The sequence below is a fragment of the Kogia breviceps genome, chromosome X (assembly GCF_026419965.1).
Source record: "Kogia breviceps isolate mKogBre1 chromosome X, mKogBre1 haplotype 1, whole genome shotgun sequence".
In the NCBI taxonomy this organism is placed as follows: Eukaryota; Metazoa; Chordata; class Mammalia; order Artiodactyla; family Physeteridae; genus Kogia; species Kogia breviceps.
The window spans coordinates 14,783,812-14,802,335 of record NC_081330.1 but is presented as its reverse complement, the minus strand read 5'-3'; the positions used below and the strand labels follow the sequence as shown (position 1 = coordinate 14,802,335).

Below are 18,524 nucleotides of genomic sequence, written 5' to 3'. Positions count from 1 at the left end.
GAAGGGTAGAGATACTCATTCCAGTAGGCTAAATGATCTAAATAGAATGTATAACTTCTAAAACGATGGTGGCAGGGAGAGAAGGAGAGGAATAAAGTCATGATGTTGAGTCAAACAGATAAACAAAAATAAGTTGCAGGCTTCCCTGGTGGCGCAGTGGTTGAGAGTCCGCCTGCCGATGCGGGGGACGCCGGTTCGTGCCCCGGTCCGGGAGGATCCCACGTGCCGCGGAGCGGCTGGGCCCGTGAGCCGTGGCCGCTGCGCCTGCGCGTCCGGAGCCTGTGCTCCGCAACGGGAGAGGCCACAGCAGTGAGAGGCCCGCGTACCGCAAAAAAAAAAAAAAAAAAAAAAAAAAAAAAGTTGCAGAATGATATATACTAATGGTACCAGTATTGTACATGAAACATAAAATCGTAAAACAAAACCAACTCATAAGAGTGGTTGACTCGGGAGAGAGAAGGGAATAGAACTGAAGGCAGTGGCCAGTATTAAATATTAATCTGTGCTACTTAATTATCTTATTTCCCCAAAGAGACTTAAAATATAAAGTGTTAACAGCTGTTAATTCTGAGCGACAGAAGCATGTTTAGTCTATTACTCTTTGTACATTTTTTTAATGTCTGAAAGTTTAAAAATATATATAGGGAAATGTCAAATTAGATTTTCAGCCCACTTTTATTGATTTCATGTGTAATCTTGAGCAAATCACATAACTTTATTCTAACATGATTTTTAGACTGTGAGAAAAAGATTTACCAATTGTACTTGTAAAAATGGGCATTTTGAGGTGGAAAGGTGGGGAAGGAATCTAATATTTGCTGAATATTTGCCGACTGTTATGTCTGACATTATGCTCTGCTCTACATGTGGAATGTAATTTCATTCCATCTTCATATTAAGCCTGTGATTTAGATAATACGAGTCCCAAATTGCAGATGTGGAAACTGGGATGGGGAAATTAAGCCAAAGTAGGTTACGAATATCACTGGAGATACGTGAAGAATTGCCAGGAGTTCATGCGCACATTGAGTTGTAAAGAAATCAATGTCTAGACTTTCAACTTCCTAGCGTGGATCTGCAGAGAACAGTGAAGTTCCCGCAGGTGGGTTCTGCTTTCCCACCTCCTCTTTGTCAACAGCCCTTCTCACACTTTACAAAAGAAGAACAATCCTCTTCCCCCGCCCCCCTCCATCGCTAATCTGATTTTGTTAGGACCTCCTGGTACCTAACAAAGGGACCAGACACAATAAAGGGTGTTGGTGTGGAAAAACGAATGACCCTAATTACTGCTTAACAAGAACTTTTGCAACAAAGGTGGATTCTAATGCTTTGTTTTCAACAAAATTGCAGAAGGATCTAATGGAGTTGTCAGTTAATATAGCATTAAAATTAATTTTTGATGATAGATCACGATGGGATCTTGGGTACGCAGCTCAGAAGAAATACAAAGAATTGTGTGACAATGCTGTGAGAAAAAATTTCGTTTCTTTCTGTTTCTGTGACCAAAGCTTCTTGGTGTTTACGTTTTTAAATAGTAAAAAAAGAATCAAAATAAAATCGATACTGAACGCTATCTCATTCTAGCAATAAGTAATATTTATCCACAAATGCATGAACTAATTGAGAAACACCTTATCCATCTCTAAGATACATTTCCAAAACATTTTTACACTGTACATTTAAATTATTTTTCAAATTTTATAAAAGAGTTAATTTTTTGGATCAATTGTTTATTAAGGGTAACTCTATTCAGACAACTTTTTAAAAACACATAGAGCCTTATGGTGATAGGAAATATTAAAAATTCAATTTAATTGCTCTGGCTATTGATGGGAATGTAAATTGGTGCAGCCACTATGGAAGACAGTATGTACGTTTTCAAAAAATTAAAAATAGAACTACCTATATGATCCAGCAATTCCATTTCTGGATATTTATCCAAACCAAAAACACTAACTCGAAAAGATAAACGCGGGACTTCCCTGGTGGCCCAGTGGGTAAGACTCCACGCTCCCAATGCAGGGGACCCGGGTTCGATCCATGGTTGGGGAACTAGATCCCGCGTGCATGCCGCAACTAAGGGTTTACATGCCGCAACGAAGATCCCGTGTGTCACAACGAAGACCCAGCACAGCCAAAAAAAATTAGTTAATTAATTAATTAAATTGTAAAAATTCCTTTAATAAAGTAAGATAAAATAGAGTGTGTGTGCGCGTTGGAGGAAATGGATAGGGAAATGTAAATGAAATAAATAAAACTGGTGTTGATAATTGTTGAAGATAGATGTTGGGTACATGTTAGTTCATTACACTATTTTCTCTGTTTTGTATATGTTTATATTTTATAATGAAATATTTTCTAAGGAAATATTAATGGAATGCCTACCATATTCCAAGTGACTAGAGGTATAAACAGGAAAGACACATTGCCTGCCCTCAAGAAGCCTATGATCTGGTGGGGGAAACAGATCCCCCAAATGAACAGGTCTGTAAATGATCACCTGCTGTACTCACAGTATAAACCAATTGCCTTGGGAGCAACTAATTCTGACTGACTCGGTCAGGGTTTACTCCGAAGACGAGGTAAGGTTTGACCGTTTCACGAGTAGAATTTATGGGACTTGGAGACCTATTATACATGGAAGAAGGAGCAGAGGGAAATGGAAGTTTACCTTTGGCACCTGGGCGGGGGCGGCACAGCATTCACGAAGACAGGGAATACAGGAAGAGATATGGGTCAGGGTAGGGGTAGGTATCAGGGGTATACCTTTGAAATGTAGAGATGTCCAGGAAGACGGTGAAACTGTGTTCTAGGCAGAAGTGACAAAGGTTTCCAAGGGGGATGTACAGGGTGCGTTTCAAGACCCTCCGAGACCTCAGGCTGATGGTCCATAGGGTCTGAGAGGGAAGAGGTGGGAGGTAAGGCTGGCTGAAGGGGCAATGTGCTCGCTGGGAGTTAAGCTGGACTCCACCATTGCCACCACGTGTGATGATCATGAAATGGTGCAACTGTCAGCAGGCTTGAGGCCCCTTGTGGAAGAAGACGCTTGAACTCTCTGGGTTCCATGGAGAGAGAAGTCATGAAGATGAAATACTCAGCATCACTTTGTAACGAGAATCATTTACCAGAAAGAAGCAGCCACTTTGGATGACCACAGTAAAAGTGATTAACTCTCTTCTTTCATTGTTTTGGAAGCGTAGTGTCTTGATTCGGATTGTGGGCTCTGGAGCCATGCTGCTTGCTTTTCAATTCTGGCTCCAAAGTTTCTTAACCTCTTTGAGCCTCAGTTTTCTCACCTGTACAGTGTGGATAATAGTGTCTGACGCAAAGAGTAAATAAAATGAGGAACAAATAAAATGATGCATGTAAACTGTCAGGTATGTAACACAGTTTCAATAACTTAGAATCACTGGTCAGAATGCACTTTTTGAAAAGAAGGCAAAGGGCTCGACTACTTCATATGCCGATAAATGCTTCATATTTCCTTCCCAGGGTGCTTTAACTTCTGTCGAAATCTAAGACCCTTCTCCTCAGGCCTGTTTCATTACTCAAACAGAAATGAAAAAGATCAGATCTGAGATCATACCATCTGATTTCAGTCTGTTTAATTTCTGTTTGCTTCTTGACGCTGAAATCATTACCAGAATGTGGCACACAAGTTCACAAGTTGGGCCTCCTCTTTCCTTTCATCTGTTTTGCTTACTCTGCAGCACAGTCTCCCACATATTTTAAGTGGAACATTGTGTTTCCATGACCCACAAAAGTTGAGTTCAAATCCAAGGAGATGAAGAGTTCAGAGGCAGACGGGGCTGGCCTAGGGTGTAGACCAAGTGTGGGCAACGTGGGAGATCTGGGCCTTGCACCTAGTAGGAGCACATCAGGAATATCTGAAGGTGGGGGGCGGAGAGGAGGGGGAAGGAAAGATGGAGAAAGGAAGTGGGGAGGAAGAAAAGGATCCTGTGAGGAATAAACCACGACTAACACTTTGGATGACCACAGTAAAAGTGATTAACTCTCCTCTTTCACTGTTTCGGAAGTGTAGTGTCTTGATTTGGATTGTGGGCTCTGGAGCCATGCTGCTTGGATGTCTCTTGGCTGTTTGGGGGTTGGGCGCTGGGCTGCTACTCTATTCCGGGAGTTGCCTGCAGCGGAGCTAATTGTTCAGAACCTTCTTGGGATCGGGGTCTGGCAGATCGACTTCTTTTCCTAGCAAGCGGGAAGCCACAGCCTCTCCTGCCAACCAGAAAGACCAAATGTCAGCGCTTCTGAGGGCTCGTTATGAGACAAGGGAAGGGCCACGCGCCTGGTGCCAGGGGGAAAGAAGGGAACCTTGCAAGGGCTTAGGCTCTCTCATAACGGAGGCCAGCGCCCAGTTTGTGCACCCCTGGCGACAATAGGAGTCATCAGACTGGATTTGCTTGATCTGTACTTACGGCTGCTCTCCCTCCACCCAGCCCCCTGATCAGCATCTTTACAGCAGAGAATTCCTTTCAGCAGATGGGGGGCCCGTCCTCCTGGTGAACTCCAGCTCTCACTTGCTCTGGGCTAGGCAGGCTTCTCTCATCAGCAATCCGTCCCTACTAATTATCCCTCCACATGCTCTCATCTCTCAAATGAAAAAGAGAGAAAGGAATCCTCTCTTGTCCCTAATTGTCCCTCCCGTTCCACTCCACTTCTGTTCCCCTTTACAGTGAAACATCGCAAAACAATTGTCTATACTATGCTGTCTCTACTTCAACTCCATTTCCTCTCCGAACCTGTTCCATCAAATCCTTCCACTTCCCTTCACAGGCACAGCCCTAATCGAAACCACCATCCGCTTTGATAGGCACTATTGGGAAAGCACCTTAACTAGTTTTCCTGTTTCGATCCTCAGTCTCCTCTGAATCCTTCTCCACATGGTGGTCAAGGTAGTCTTTTAAACACAGGAAAGGACGCTCAACATCGCTAATCATTAGAGAAATGCAAATCAAAACTCCAGTGAGGTATCACCTCCCACCAGTCAGAATGGCCATCATCCAAAAATCTACAAACAATAAATGCTGGAGAGGGTGTGGAGAAAAGGGAGCCCTCTTGCACTGTTGGTGGGAATGTGAATTGATACAGCCACCATGGAGAACAGCATGGAGGTTCCTTAAAAAACTACAAATAGAACTACCATACGACCCAGCAATCCCACTCCTGGGCATATACCCTGAGAAAACCATAATTCAAAAAGAGTCATGTACCACAATGCTCATGGCAGCTCTATTTACAATAGCCAGGATATGGAAGCAAACTAAGTGTCCATCAACAGATGAATGGATAAAGAAGAGGTGGCACATATATACAATGGAATATTACTCAGCCGTAAAAAGAAACGAAACTGAGTTATTTGTAATGTGGTGGATAGACCTGGAGTCTGTCATACAGAGTGAAGTAAGTCAGAAGGAGAAAAACAAATACCGTATGCTAACACATATATATGGAATCTAAGAAAAAAAGTGTCATGAAGAGATTAGTGGTAGGACGGGAATAAAACACAGACCTACTAGAGAATGGACTTGAGGATATGGGGAGGGGGAAGGGTAAGCTGTGACGAAGTGAGAGAGTGGCAGGGACATATACACACTACCAAATGTAAAATAGACAGCTAGTGGGAAGCAGCCGCATAGCACAGGGAGATCAGCTCGGTGCTTTGTGACCACCTAGAGGGGTGGGCTAGGGAGGGTGGGAGGGAGGGAGACGCAAGAGGGAAGAGATATGGGAACATATGTGTATGTCTAACTGATTCACTGTGTTATAAAGCAGAAACTAACACACCATTGTAAAGCAATTATATTCCAATAAAGATGTTATAAATAAATAAATAAATAAAAATACAAATAGGATCTAGAATGCCACTCGACAATAAAAGAGAGCAAACTATGGATACACACAACTTGGATGACTCTCAAGGGAATTAAGCTGAGTGAGAAAACCAATCCCCAAAGGTTACAAACTGTATGACTCATTTACATAACATTCTTGACAGGACAACATGGTAGAAATGGAGGACAGATGAATGGTTGCCAATGGCAAGAGACTGGGGGGAATGGGGAGGGGGTTGAGGCTAAAGGAGCAACAGGATGGATTCTTGTAATGATGGAACTACTTTGTATCCTGACTGTGGTGGTGGATATATGAGTCTACGCGTGACAAAGTTGGGTAGAATTAAATATACACACTAGTACAAGTAAAACCAGGGAAATAATATTTGTAGATTGTACTAATGTCAGTATTCTGGTTATGATCTTGTACTACAGTTTTGCATCGGGGGAAACTGGGTAAGGGGTACGTAGGACTTCTCTGTGTTATTTCTTACAAACGTGTGTGAATCTACAATTATCCCCAAAGAAAAAAGAAATAGGAAAGCAATATAAATCAGGTCATGTCATGCCCCAGGGGTGAAGCCATTCATTCACTAGCCTCCCATTGATTTTGGAATAAAACCGTCTGACTATTGACTAGGATGCAGTCCATGATCTGGTCTGTGCCAGCCTGTCCAGGCTTATGCTACCCTCCCCAGCTCTCCTGGTGCCAATAACAACCACCACCTCTTAGTCCTAAAGCAGTCAAGATTTGCCCCCTCCTGGCTTTCATATGTCTGCTCCCTCTTTTTGCAAGGCTTTTCCCTGGCTCTTCCTATGGCTGCTTCTTCCATAACTTTCAGGGCTCAGCTTAAATGCCACCTCCTCCTTTCCTAACCACACAATTTGCACCCTCTCCTCTTGCTGCACAGGCCTAATCCCAAATTTGATTATTTTCTCACTTCTTAATTGTCTGCCCACTAGATTGCAAGCTCCCAGGGCAGGGTGGAGGGTGTTCTGCTTGACTCTGCCATGTATCCTCAGCGCCTGGCACTGCGCCTGGCACTGTGCCTGGCACACGGTGAGGGCCCAGTAAGCCGAAGGTTGAGTGAATGAATGAGTAGCCACGTGCCGCTTTGCCATCAGTGCCTTTTCGAATGATGCAAAGCCCTCTGCATGGTAGCTTTGGGCTCATGATGGGGCTCCATTCGCTCCCCCCGCCCGGCCAATTACTAAGGGGAAGGGTCGCCGGTGCGTCCTTCAGCGTCGCTCAGAACCACGGGGCTCCTGCAGTCTGGGGCCGAATTGGGGCGCGCTTTGCAGGGGGTGCGCTGGCTAGCGTAGGCCCCCGGTGAGGCCACCTTCGCTCGACTCTCTTTGTTGCTCCCACCTCCCCAGCGCCGGCCGCGGCTGCCTGCAGTGACTCGTGACTCCCCGCCGGCCTCGAGGGCTGCGGCGCGAGGGCGGGGGAGCCCCGGGCGCCCCCAGCCCGCCCTCCCCTCCGCCTCCGGGGCGGGAGCCGGCCCTCCAGGAATGCGCTCGCCCCTGTCTCTTCGCAGCCACCTTCCCCGCGCGGCCGCGCCTTGCAGTCAGCGGGCCGCCCCGGAGGCGGGGGCCCTTGGCCGCGCGGGGTGCGTGGCGCCCACGCCCCGCCCGCGGCCCGGCCGGCTCCCGCGCGCGCGCGCGCGCCCCGCACCGCAGCCCCCGCAGGCCGAGCCCCGGCTGGCGCACGCCCCGCCCCGCCCCGGGCCAGCCGCGCCCGCCCCCGCCCCCGCGCGCGCGCGCCCTCCCTCCCCGCCTCCCCCGCGTGCCCCTCCCCTCGCGCCCCTCCCGCGCCCTAGATCCACCGCCGGGCCGAGGGGGCTCAGTCCGCAGCCGCCGCCGCCGCCGCCGCGCCTTGGTTTTGGTGCTGGCAGCGGCCGCCGCCGAGACAGCCGCGCGGGCGAGCATCCCCAGGCAGTAAGCCCGCTTTCTCTCCGCGTGTGCGTGCGTGCGTGTGTGCCTCCCGCCCAGCGGGCCCGCGTCCCGCGTCCCGGGGGAGCGGCTGCCCTCCTGCCCCGCCGCCGCCGGTCGCGGGCTGGCCCCCGGGGCGGGTACCTGGGGCCTCGGGCCTCGGCCGGCCGGCCGGGAGCGGGAGCTGCGGGATGGCCGGCCGCGGGGTCCCCTCCTCTGCCCTCCCGCCGGTGCGTGCCTCAGCCTCCCTCGGGCTCTCGCCGCAGGGGTGGCGGGCGGAGGGGACCGGGAGCGCCTGGAGGTGTGGGAAGCGGGAGGGAGGAGGGGGCTCTCCCCGGTTTCCTCTGCGGAATGGTGGGGAGTGGAGAGAGAAGGAAGGGGGCCCCTGGGCTTTCTGCCCGAGGATGGCGGGCAGTGGGGGTGTGGGGCGAGGTGGGGGGCACCTCTCGGTTTTCTCAACGAGGATAGCCGGCCGGGTGGGGAGAGCGGGTGAAGATGAAGTGGGGGGCTCCCCTCGGTTTCCTCCTCGAGGACGGGGAGGGAGTGAAGGGGAACCGGCCTCGGTTCGCACGGCGAGGCGGGCGGGGGTGGGCGTGGGAGGGAGTGGAGGTGAGGGGCTTCCAAGGTTTGCTCGTCGGGGATGCTGTGGTGGGGAGGAGGAGGGGGAGGACCCGCGCTGGTTCTTCTCTAAGGGGATGGCGGGGGGTTGGCGAATGGGGGTGGGCGGGGGGGGGGTTCAGCTCCAGCGCGAAACCTAGAGAAGCAGGAGGAAGGTTTTGTAATATGGGTTGAGCCTTAGAAGGTGGATTTTCACAACTGCAGGTGTGACCTTTCCGTCTCAAAAAGCGTGAAATCCCTACCAGGTGCCGTCTGTTCTAGGCTCTGGGAGAGAGGTTTCTGCTTTCGAAGTTTCTCTTTCTCTTCCATCCCTCGCGGCCTCTTCTCAGGCTTCCAGGACTAGGTGGAGGTTTGGAAATCAGCAAGGAAAGATTGTGTGTGGTTCGTGTTCGGTGCTATATTATCTTCTGCGTTTGAGACTGTGCAGGATTCTCGGGTTTGTTTTGATTGCCCTTTTACAATAAAAACCCTGTACCAGCGAAACCCCTTGGGAAAAGAAGAGAACAAGGTTTATTAAGGGGACTCCAGGTTCGGTTTTTGAATTTCCTGAAGTGCAAGAGATACGTCGTTGTAGCATTTTGCTTGGCTTTCAGAAGACGTAGAAATAGAATAAACGTATGTCTTTGCTGGAAGTCCCCTATATTCATTTAAATTATTCCATCGGGATTATCTGAGCCCCCTTCGATTTGAATTTGGAATAGATCCAGATTTCCTAATTGGAGCCATCATTTTGTAATTGCCTGTAATTCTTTCCTGGGTTATCAAATCTATGGCAAGCTTATAGAGCAGCAAGAATAATTTTTTTCGTTATCTTGATTAAGACAGTTTTAATGTAAATTTTATGTTGTTCTTTGGAAATGTGAGCATTTGCAGAATAGCATACATTTAAATTATGAGCCCCTTGGAATTTTGCAAAGCCTTTCCCTCCCCAGCTCATCTCCAGGAACAGAACCCTCCCCATTCTTTACACTGAGGAAGCGAGGGCTTCTGGGATGGTAGCTTTGCCTTTGGAAACTCATGCTCATATTTGCTTAGGAAGAATACATATTGAAAAGGTTTAGGCCTTTAATGTGGTGACGCTATACGTGCTTTCCCATTTTGGTTACATAAGGTTCCAATCTAGTCTTTACCTTCAGTCTTTAAAAATGCTTACTTAACATTTTTCAGAGCAAATATAATCTTTATGCAACAGGAAATTGGTCAGATACGCCATGATTTGTGTGAACCACCTACCAGTAAGTATATAGCCTAAGACTACCATATAGATTCTGTGAGCATATATGGTTTTTGAAATTCTAGGCTTCCATTCCCATATTGAATTTTTGGAGAAGGCAAGCGGTTTTTTTGTTTTTTGGGGTTTTTTTAACCAAGTCTAGATTTTTGAGTGAAACTTTAAAAAAATGGTGTAAGATTTAAATTGGGAAAATTCCTCTTATATGATACCAGGAAATTGAAGCTAATGTAATACGGATCAAACTAATGGACCACTTAAACATGATCATTTGTTTGTGTACTGGAAATGATAAACTGGAAGTGCTTTAAGTGGAGATAGAGGTTTTGGTCTCAAAGGTGGACGAGAATGCATGTATTTTTTAAAAATAAATTTATTTTATTTATTTCGTTTTGGCTGTGTTGGGTCTTCATTGCTGCGCGCGGGCTTTCTCTAGTTGCGGCGAGCGGGGGCTACTCTTCGTTGCGGTGCGCGGGCTTCAGTAGTTGTGGCGCACGGGCTTAGTTGCTCCGCGGCATGTGGGATCTTCCCGGACCAGGGCTCGAACCCGTGTGCCCTGCATTGGCAGGCGGATTCTCAACCACTGCGCCACCAGGGAAGCCCCGAGAATGCATTTAAACACTATTATTTGCACCATTTCTAATGTTAATGCGATACCCTTTCTGTATACAGGACAATGATCTTAAAATAATACTTTAAAAATACAATTTAAATCTGACTGTTTCTTTTCTCTTATGAATAGAATGCTGGGCGTGGTGAAATCTTTTGCAGAGAGAAGCATGTGATGGTGGTGGGCCTTAAGTTTCTCTCGACAAAAGGAGTAAATGGAGTGTCTTTTACGCAGCTTTTTAAGAACCTGTTGTTTGCCCCGCGGGACTGGAGAAGGGAAAAGAAAAGATAAGGAAACTTGAAAAGTTAACAAAAATATGATCAGATATCTTTCTAAATATTCTTTAAATTTTTGCTCATATCCATTTGAAAAGTAATTTGTAAGTCAAGGCTTTGCATGAGACATTGACTCTTACCTCTAAAGTTTTGATGTTAAAAACAAAAACAGACTGTCCACTGAAGGATGGCAGCTAACCTCCTCAGGCTGATCCAGCCCTGTTTAACCGCTTCCCACCTCCCGGTTGCCTTCTTGCCCTCTTGTGCCGGTGACTTTGGCTTTTACAATCTTCTGGGAGTTGAACAAATGTTCGTGATTGCTTGAACTTTGGGCCTTATCTGTTTGGCTGCTTTCCCCAACTTTTGCCTACAAAATTTTTTTGGTTAATTGAATTTTCCAGTTGTTTGGGTTTGGAGTAAAAGGGAGCACACTGTAATTATTTTCTCTTAACACATCTTTTCTTTCAGCTCCTGTTGGACGAGAGCAAAGAAAGTTTCTTTCATTTTTTTCTTGTCAACAGAGTACTTAATTAAGCAGAATATATGACCATTTATTTATTCAACCAACATTTACCGAGTTGCCGCCTCTGTTGGAGGCTCTGTGCTAGGTGCCAGCATGCACAGTGGATAAGAAATGGCTCCTGCTTTCTGGTGCAGTTATTAAAATGAAAAACAGACAGTGAATTCGTTGTGAATAATCAAGAGGTGTCCAGAGTCTTTTGGACTTTAACATAGCACTTTATGTACAGTAAACATGCTTCAGCCATGCAAACAGGGGAGCCGTTTCTTTCCAGGGTATTAGTCACTGCATAAATTCCATCTCACCTTCCCAATGAAGACGTACTTTGTCAGTTTGGGTAATAACATGGTTTATAAGTCATCTTAAGGTCAATGGCCTTTTAACATTTTATGTAAAGTAATTAGGACATAGCAGATTCCTTGATATTAAAGTTCAGCATTTTGTATGACTGTATAGAGTAGTGAAAAGACAGCCAGGCCAGCATTCCTTCCTGTGACTTAAAGCAGCTTCTGACAGCAAATTGGGCCAAAAAATTTATTTTTCTATGGTCACCTTTGAATTACAGGTACTAATGAATGATGGAGCCCAGAGGAGTAGATAAGAGTAAATGGGAGGGCGAGTAACCCTTTGTCCTCCTGCAGGGCTGCCTACCACCGAGGTGGCTGAGAATTCCCATCTGCAGAAAGTGCTAGACGAGTGGTTTTTAACTGGGGCAGTTTTGTCCCCAAGGAGACATTGAACAATGTCTGGAGACAGTATTGGCAGTCACAGCGTGGGGTGTGTCTAGTGGGTAGAGGTCAGGCAAGGGGCTTAAACATTCTAGGATGCCAGGGGCAGTCCCCCGCGATGGAGAATCATCTGACCCAAATTGTCAATAGCGCTAAGGTTGATGTAATTTCCTCTATGAAATGCAGTAGAACTTAACTTCAGGAGAGTAGACAACACTAACAGTGTCTTGATGTGACTGAGTTGTTGGCTAAGCTTACTTTACTAGTGTTGAAAGTGACTAGTACCTGAACATCGACCCAAATCATGAAGACCAATAGGAGCTACAATATATGGTACTTAGCTCTGTGCCAGGCACTTGTATACATTGTCTAGTCTCTTCATTTTTTAAATTAAGAACCAGGCTCAGGGGCTTCCCTGGTGGCGCAGTGGTTGGGAGTCTGCCTGCCGATGCGAGGGACACGGGTTCGTGCCCCGGTCCGGGAAGATCCCACGTGCCGCGGGGCGGCTGGGCCCGTGAGCCATGGCCGCTGCGCCTGCGCGTCCGGAGCCTGTGCTCCGCAACGGGAGAGGCCGCAACAGTGAGAGACCCGTGTACCGGAAAACAAAACAAAACAAAACGTAACAAAACAAGAACCAGGCTCAGAGAAGTAAAGTAATTTGCCCTCAGTTGCACAGCTGGGTGTGGTTAGGAGACATCAGAATTAAGATCGTCTTAACTCCTAAGAAGTTCATGGGCTTCCCTGGTGGGGCTTCCCTGGTGGCGCTTCCCTGGTGGTGCAGTGGTTGAGAGTCCGCCTGCCGATGCAGGGGACACGGGTTCGTGCCCCGGTCCGGGAAGATCCCACATGCCGCGGAGCGGCTGGGCCCGTGAGCCACGGCCGCTGAGCCTGCGCGTCCGGAGCCTGTGCTCCGCAACGGGAGAAAAGAAGTTCATGGTTTTGAGTACAACGTCGTACTGTCTCCCTTGTGGTGTGCTCTATTCAAAGTCTTAACAAAATTAAAATGACTACATGTGCTACATACCATTGAGTTTGCTGGAGAGTAATTAAAACCATGAACGTTAAACTTGATCATACTTGCAGTAAGTGGCCAGGAGTAGGGGGCGAAAGGGAACTGGTTACTTGAAGGCCTACTATAGTTCTAGAAAATATGTGGGTTGAATTTACGCCCATTATGTAATTTGATCCTCAGAGGGACTCTGCAAAGTGGTTATGATGCACATTTCACAGATGAGGTTAGTTAAGGAACTTGTCTAAGATTGCACAACTCAGAAGCGGGAGAGTTGGGATTTGAACTTCAGTCCTGTGACGAAGCCACTGTCCCTTGCTGCACGGTCTGGAGCTTGGGGTTGCTGAAGGGGAGTGAGGCGAGGACGCTGCTGCGGAGAGGTGAGTGGCTGGGCCTGGGTAAAAAAGCATTTCGGAGGTAATGTGTTGTAGACGCAGATCACATCCAGCTGGAGAATGGAGAGGTGAACTATTATGCTATACCTTCCTCAACTGAGGATAATTCAGTTGAACATGAAGTTTGTTCTAGAGATCTACCCGCACTGAGCCTGCAGTTGTCATTTTGGGAAACTTCATTGTCTATCTTCCCTGAAAATTTTACTTTTTATGGTGGTGAAGCTGGAAGTTACCTAATTGTGTTTACATCCTTTCCGCAGCTTACCTTGAACCTTTTTTGGACTGTCGTATAGAACTTAATGATAACATTTAGTTTCATAGTCTTTGGACACAATTTAAATACTTGTTTTTGCTGTGGACGTTGTTTTCATAACAAGCGTCATCAAATTCATATTTGTGTTTTCCATATGGGGGGTGTGTTTTGTTTTGACAGCTAAATATTTATTTTAACTTTTGATATGTTGTGTTTTCGAGCATAGCAAGAGGAAAAAAAAAACCAACCCAGCCCAATAGCAACCATATTTTTGTCTGGAAAGCTGGGTTTTTTTGGTGTGTGTGTGGGTAGAAGAAGTACCTCATGTTTCATTTCATTTACTTTAAACTGGAAAGGAATTTTAACCATGCTTCTCAAGGGCCAGGATGCTGGGGGAAAAAAAGTTATTTAGATAAAACGTATGTTTTGATTTCCACGTAGGACTGTGAGCCATAGATTCTGATTATAATAATAATGTCCTGATTCTGACTACAGCAGCCAGCCAGCCACTTGGGTAATCAAGCACTGTGTGCAGACACACATTGTGATACCGTCTGATTTCATACCACGCCCCCATGATTTTAGAGTAGACTTGAGAGATCTGGTAAAACTTGCAAGAATGCACTAATCCTTTTGAAATTCTATTTTTTAAATGATAAGAGTGGTACTTTTTCATTGTAGGGAAATTTAGAAAATACAGACAAGCCTAAAGAAAATAAAAATCAGTTGTAATCCACCACCCAGAAGTTAGTGACAATGTTTTGTATTTCTTTGTTAAATGCAGTGATTTTTTTCATGGTGGACTCAAGTCCATTGCAGAATCTCCAACTTATAAGTGTAGTCTAAGGTTCTTTAAAATTTTTACCAAAAGATCCTCTGAATTACTGTTGCATCTCTAGATGGAAGTCATGGTCATGAAGAGTGAAATGGGAACACCACCTGAGATTTCGAGAATGATCATGTGGCCTCCTCATGTAAGCTCCTTGAAATTCTTCCTCCTCCAACTTGCGTAGTAGAATTTCAGCGCTAGAAGGGGCTGTCAAGACCCACTCCACCACCACCACCCCCGCTTTGTTTTAGAGATGAGGAAACTGAGGCTCAAAGGGGCCAAGCACCTGATCCAAGGTCATATGATGTGTTAATGTCGGAGTTCCAATTTGAAGTTTTAGGTACTCCATAGGTAGGTAAGTTTTAATTTCCTAATTAAAAACTCTTCACAGCCAGAACTTTTTGTTGGCTTGTCCCTCAAAAGAACAAGTTATTATGGTGAAAGTATATTAACTACATACTGAAGGATACCAAAAGGGCCAGTTTTTTCCTAATTTCAGAAAATGATCAAAACAGTTGTTTGCAGAAATTTATCATATTATTTGCTTTACTGAAATTGAATATTAGTGGTGGGGAACCTCTTTTGTGCACCTAGCCTTTACTTTCCTCTGGCCTAGGGAGCAAGTACAAGTACCAAGGCCTATAGAATATGCGTAGAGTCACAGAAATGCAGCAACGACTTCGTAAGAGCCGTTACACATACTAGCCTGAAAGACCCCAATCGGAGCCATCGCTGCATGAAAGTTTTCTTTTCCTTTATAAAATGAAATGTCTGTTAAAATTGTGGTGAAGTTCACATGGTGGGAAAGAAATTGTAAAGACTACATTTGCTTCCAGACTCAGGTAGGAAGTCAAGTTGTAGCAAATGCTGGCACACGCGCAGTGCGCGCGCACCCTCACGTGGGATTGTGTTTTAAATCTGGCGCTGTTAAAAAACAAAATAAGTTCTTTGGCTTCCCGTCCTTTCTTTCTTCGCCCTCTTTGTGCTTACTGTAGCTGTGTGGGCCCCTCTCTCTTCGTGTGTCCTTTGCCTGGGTGTCTATTTTACTCTCAGGGTGACCTTTTTTCGGGCCAGGGGACTCCGCCCGCTTTTCTTTTTCCGGGCTCCAGAGTCATCATCATGTTTACCTGCCGCCGCGTCTTCCCCTTCCCGCATTTGCCCCCAACCTGGGCCAGGTGCGTTTTCCAGCCTAGGATGGTCAGGGAAGCTGCTCTCCAGAACAGGTGTCGGGTGAGACCTGGTGTCCCTTGATACAGAAATGTCACTGTTAGAACAGAATTTCACAAAATACATCTGGAGATTACATAGGCTGTGTACACATGTAAACCTGTGAACACAAAATCATCCCTTCTCTATGGCCAGAGCCCCAGCAAACGCTAAAGCTACGTGAAATAATGAATATGGATACTCACTGCCAAGGGCTTACTGTTTGAACAAATGAGAAAATTGTACCCTTGCCTAGGGGTGTGTTGTGAAGTAGTTTTTGCTCCTGTTCCTTATTATTGCCCGCTAATGAATATGTGCATTGTCAGCGAGCCGCCAGCTCTTCGCAGCTTCCTGCCGTACACTGTATTTCTCTTCTGAAAATGGGTTTTGCTCTGTATTTAAACCAATGAGATTTGCTTGAGCTTCCTTTTGGAACTACTATGGGTGAAAAGTACACAGATAGAAGATACGTGTGTACTGGCTTTGTAAGTGCAGTGAAACCTAGGAAAAGAAAAGAGCAGTCAAAGTAACTCTTGGTTGCCAGCACTCTACGTTTTGTGGGATTTATATTTTATTCACGCACCTAAAAACTCTGGTTCTAGGGGCAGGACAGGAATAAAGATGCAGACGTAGAGAAAGGGCTTGAGGACACGGGGAGGGGGAAGGGTTAGCTGGGACAAAGTGAGAGAGTGGCATGGACATACATACAGTACCAAACGTAAAATAGCTAGCTAGTGGGAAGCGGCCACATAACACAGGGAGATCAGCTCGGTGCTTTGTGACCACCTAGAGGGGTGGGATAGGGAGGGTGGGAGGGAGACGCGAGAGGGAGGGGATATGGGGACATATGTATACGTATAGCTGATTCACTTTGTTATACAGCAGAAACTTACACAGCAATGTAAAGCAATTATACTCCAATAAAGATGTTGAAAAAATAAAATTAACAAACAAACCAAAAATACCCCCAAAAAACTCTGGTTCTTACATATATTCAAGGCATAAAATGTTCCATAGACCTTCTAATCACAAGAATTTGCAATATCCACCGAGTTCTAAGTGTGCTTTTCGATACTGAGGACATGATACATGGGAATGTAGACATGTTGTCGTCAAGGTTTTGTTTGTTGTTGTTGTTATTTTACCTTTTATGTTTAGGTCTGGAATTGATTTTTTTTAACATGTTTATTGGAGTATAATTGCTTTACAATGATGTGTTAGTTTCTGCTTTACAACAAAGTGAATCCGTTGTTTTGAGGAGGATGGTACAAAAGTACATTTCTCTACTGGATTAACAAGTTTTGCTCTTCACTTGCAGTTTTAGAGTGCGGATAAGGCTCTTTGGCTCCTGTCAGATTAAAAATGTGTGATTTATTAGGAAGAGGTTAAGGACTGGCTTTTCAGTGAACCTCTGCCGGGTCTAGTATTAGACTTTATTCTTGTTTGGGAAGCTGGTGGCCAGCATCTGTCTATAGACATAATCAATCATCTGTACTTTCGTGTGACCAGTTGAACTAAAGTAACAGGTGGCCCTCCAGGTTTCTTAGAGACTAAAGAGTACACACACACACACACACACACACACACACACACACACACATAAATTCCAAAAATTTTTGTATCACTGAGCCATAGTAGTGGATTTAGACATTTGAATTAACAAAATTTTCTGTTTTTCAATAGTTTGTAAGAAACACCCTGTAAATAATGGTAGTTTCACATACTTAAAACGATTTTTATAAAAAGTCCTCAGGCAGATGGCTTCTAGAAGCTAAGGAGACACTTTAAGTTCCTTGTCAAATATTCTACGTCTCCAGATGCCAGGGTCAGTTCAAATGTTCAAATTCTAGGCCCTTCCCTTCTAGGCCATAAGACGCAGCACTTTCCAATGTAGTAAGCACACCTAACCACACTAAGGAAAGAAACCAAGCAGCCGAGCTAATAGGAGGTGCAAATGTATACTTGCATCTACAGATAAAGCAGTCGGCCTTTGTTAGAGACACTTTTTAAATATCAACTCCCCCCAATTTATTAAAGAATAACTAACAGATATAATTGTCTATAGTTGAAGTGTACCACGTGGTACAACAAATAAATCTATTTTAAATAAGTTACAACAGACAGATGCGTTTGGGATGAACAGATACACGGTACTGTATACGAAAGAGAGGCTCGGCTGAGGGAGGGGCTCAGCCGGGGTCAGCAGGCTTGTTGCTTTTCTGGTCGCCACCCCCCCCCCCGGCCAGCCCGACCAGACGCGCCAGTAGCGGGGCACCGATTCCTCTCGGGCTCGTGGGCGCTGCTCTGAGCAGCCTCACCCTTTATACCGGAAAGCTGGAGGGCACCCTGGGGAAAGCCAAATAAGAAGCAAGTGGGCGAGGTGCTAGCAGCCGCGGAAGAAGAAGATGTGGTGGGGAAAGTTCTCGACCGTCGAGTGGTAAAGGGCCAAGTGGAGTACCTCCTAAAGTGGAAGGGGTCCTCAGGTGTGGACGACACATGGGAACCAGAAGAAAACCTGGATCGCCCCGGCCTCATTGCTGGGCTCCTGCAGTCACAGAAAACAGCACACGAGACAGATAAATCAGAGGGAGGCAAGCGCAACGCTGATTCTGATGCGGAAGATAAGGGGGAGGAGAGCAAACCAAAGAAGAAGAAAGAAGAGTCCGAAGAGCCACGAGGGGCGTTGCCCGGGGCTTGGAGCCGGAGCGGTTTATTGGAGCTACGGACTCCAGTGGAGAACTCGTGTTCCTGATGAAGTGGAAAAACTCTGATGAGGCTGACCTGGTCCCTGACAAGGAAGCCAATGTCAAGTGCCCACAGGTTGTCATAGCCTCCTATGAGGCAAGGCCGACGTGGCATTCCTACCCCTCGGAGGATGATGGCAAAAAAGATGACAAGAATGAACTCTCCTGAGTACCAGCCCCTGTCCCATCTGACTGTGGGTTTCAAGTGGGGAAAGAAGGAGTTCTACTTGTCTTGACACGGTAGAGGTGGCTTGAGAAGGTGTCCTTTGAAGAGCCAGTGTAGTTTCCGTGCCCTGCAGCAGCCCAGGTGCTTTAAAGGCGCTCC

The 18,524-nt window shown here is 46.2% G+C and overlaps 1 protein-coding gene and 1 pseudogene across 4 annotated transcripts in view; both read left to right on the top strand.

Moving 5' to 3' along the window:
* Positions 1 to 7,606: 7,606 nt before the first annotated feature.
* The window catches only part of FHL1 (four and a half LIM domains 1), a 61,946-nt gene continuing 51,028 nt past the window's right edge, over positions 7,607 to 18,524 (top strand). The window contains exon 1 of one of the 4 annotated variants that reach the window (XM_067023371.1): positions 7,607 to 7,787. The gene's annotated coding sequence lies outside the window, so the exon portion shown is untranslated. Of the gene's footprint in view, positions 7,788 to 7,934; positions 8,012 to 18,524 lie in introns of those variants that run through there. The other 3 variants (XM_067023368.1, XM_067023369.1, XM_067023372.1) reach the window with 3 other exon arrangements.
* Positions 15,762 to 18,368, top strand: LOC131748890 (chromobox protein homolog 1 pseudogene; annotated as a pseudogene).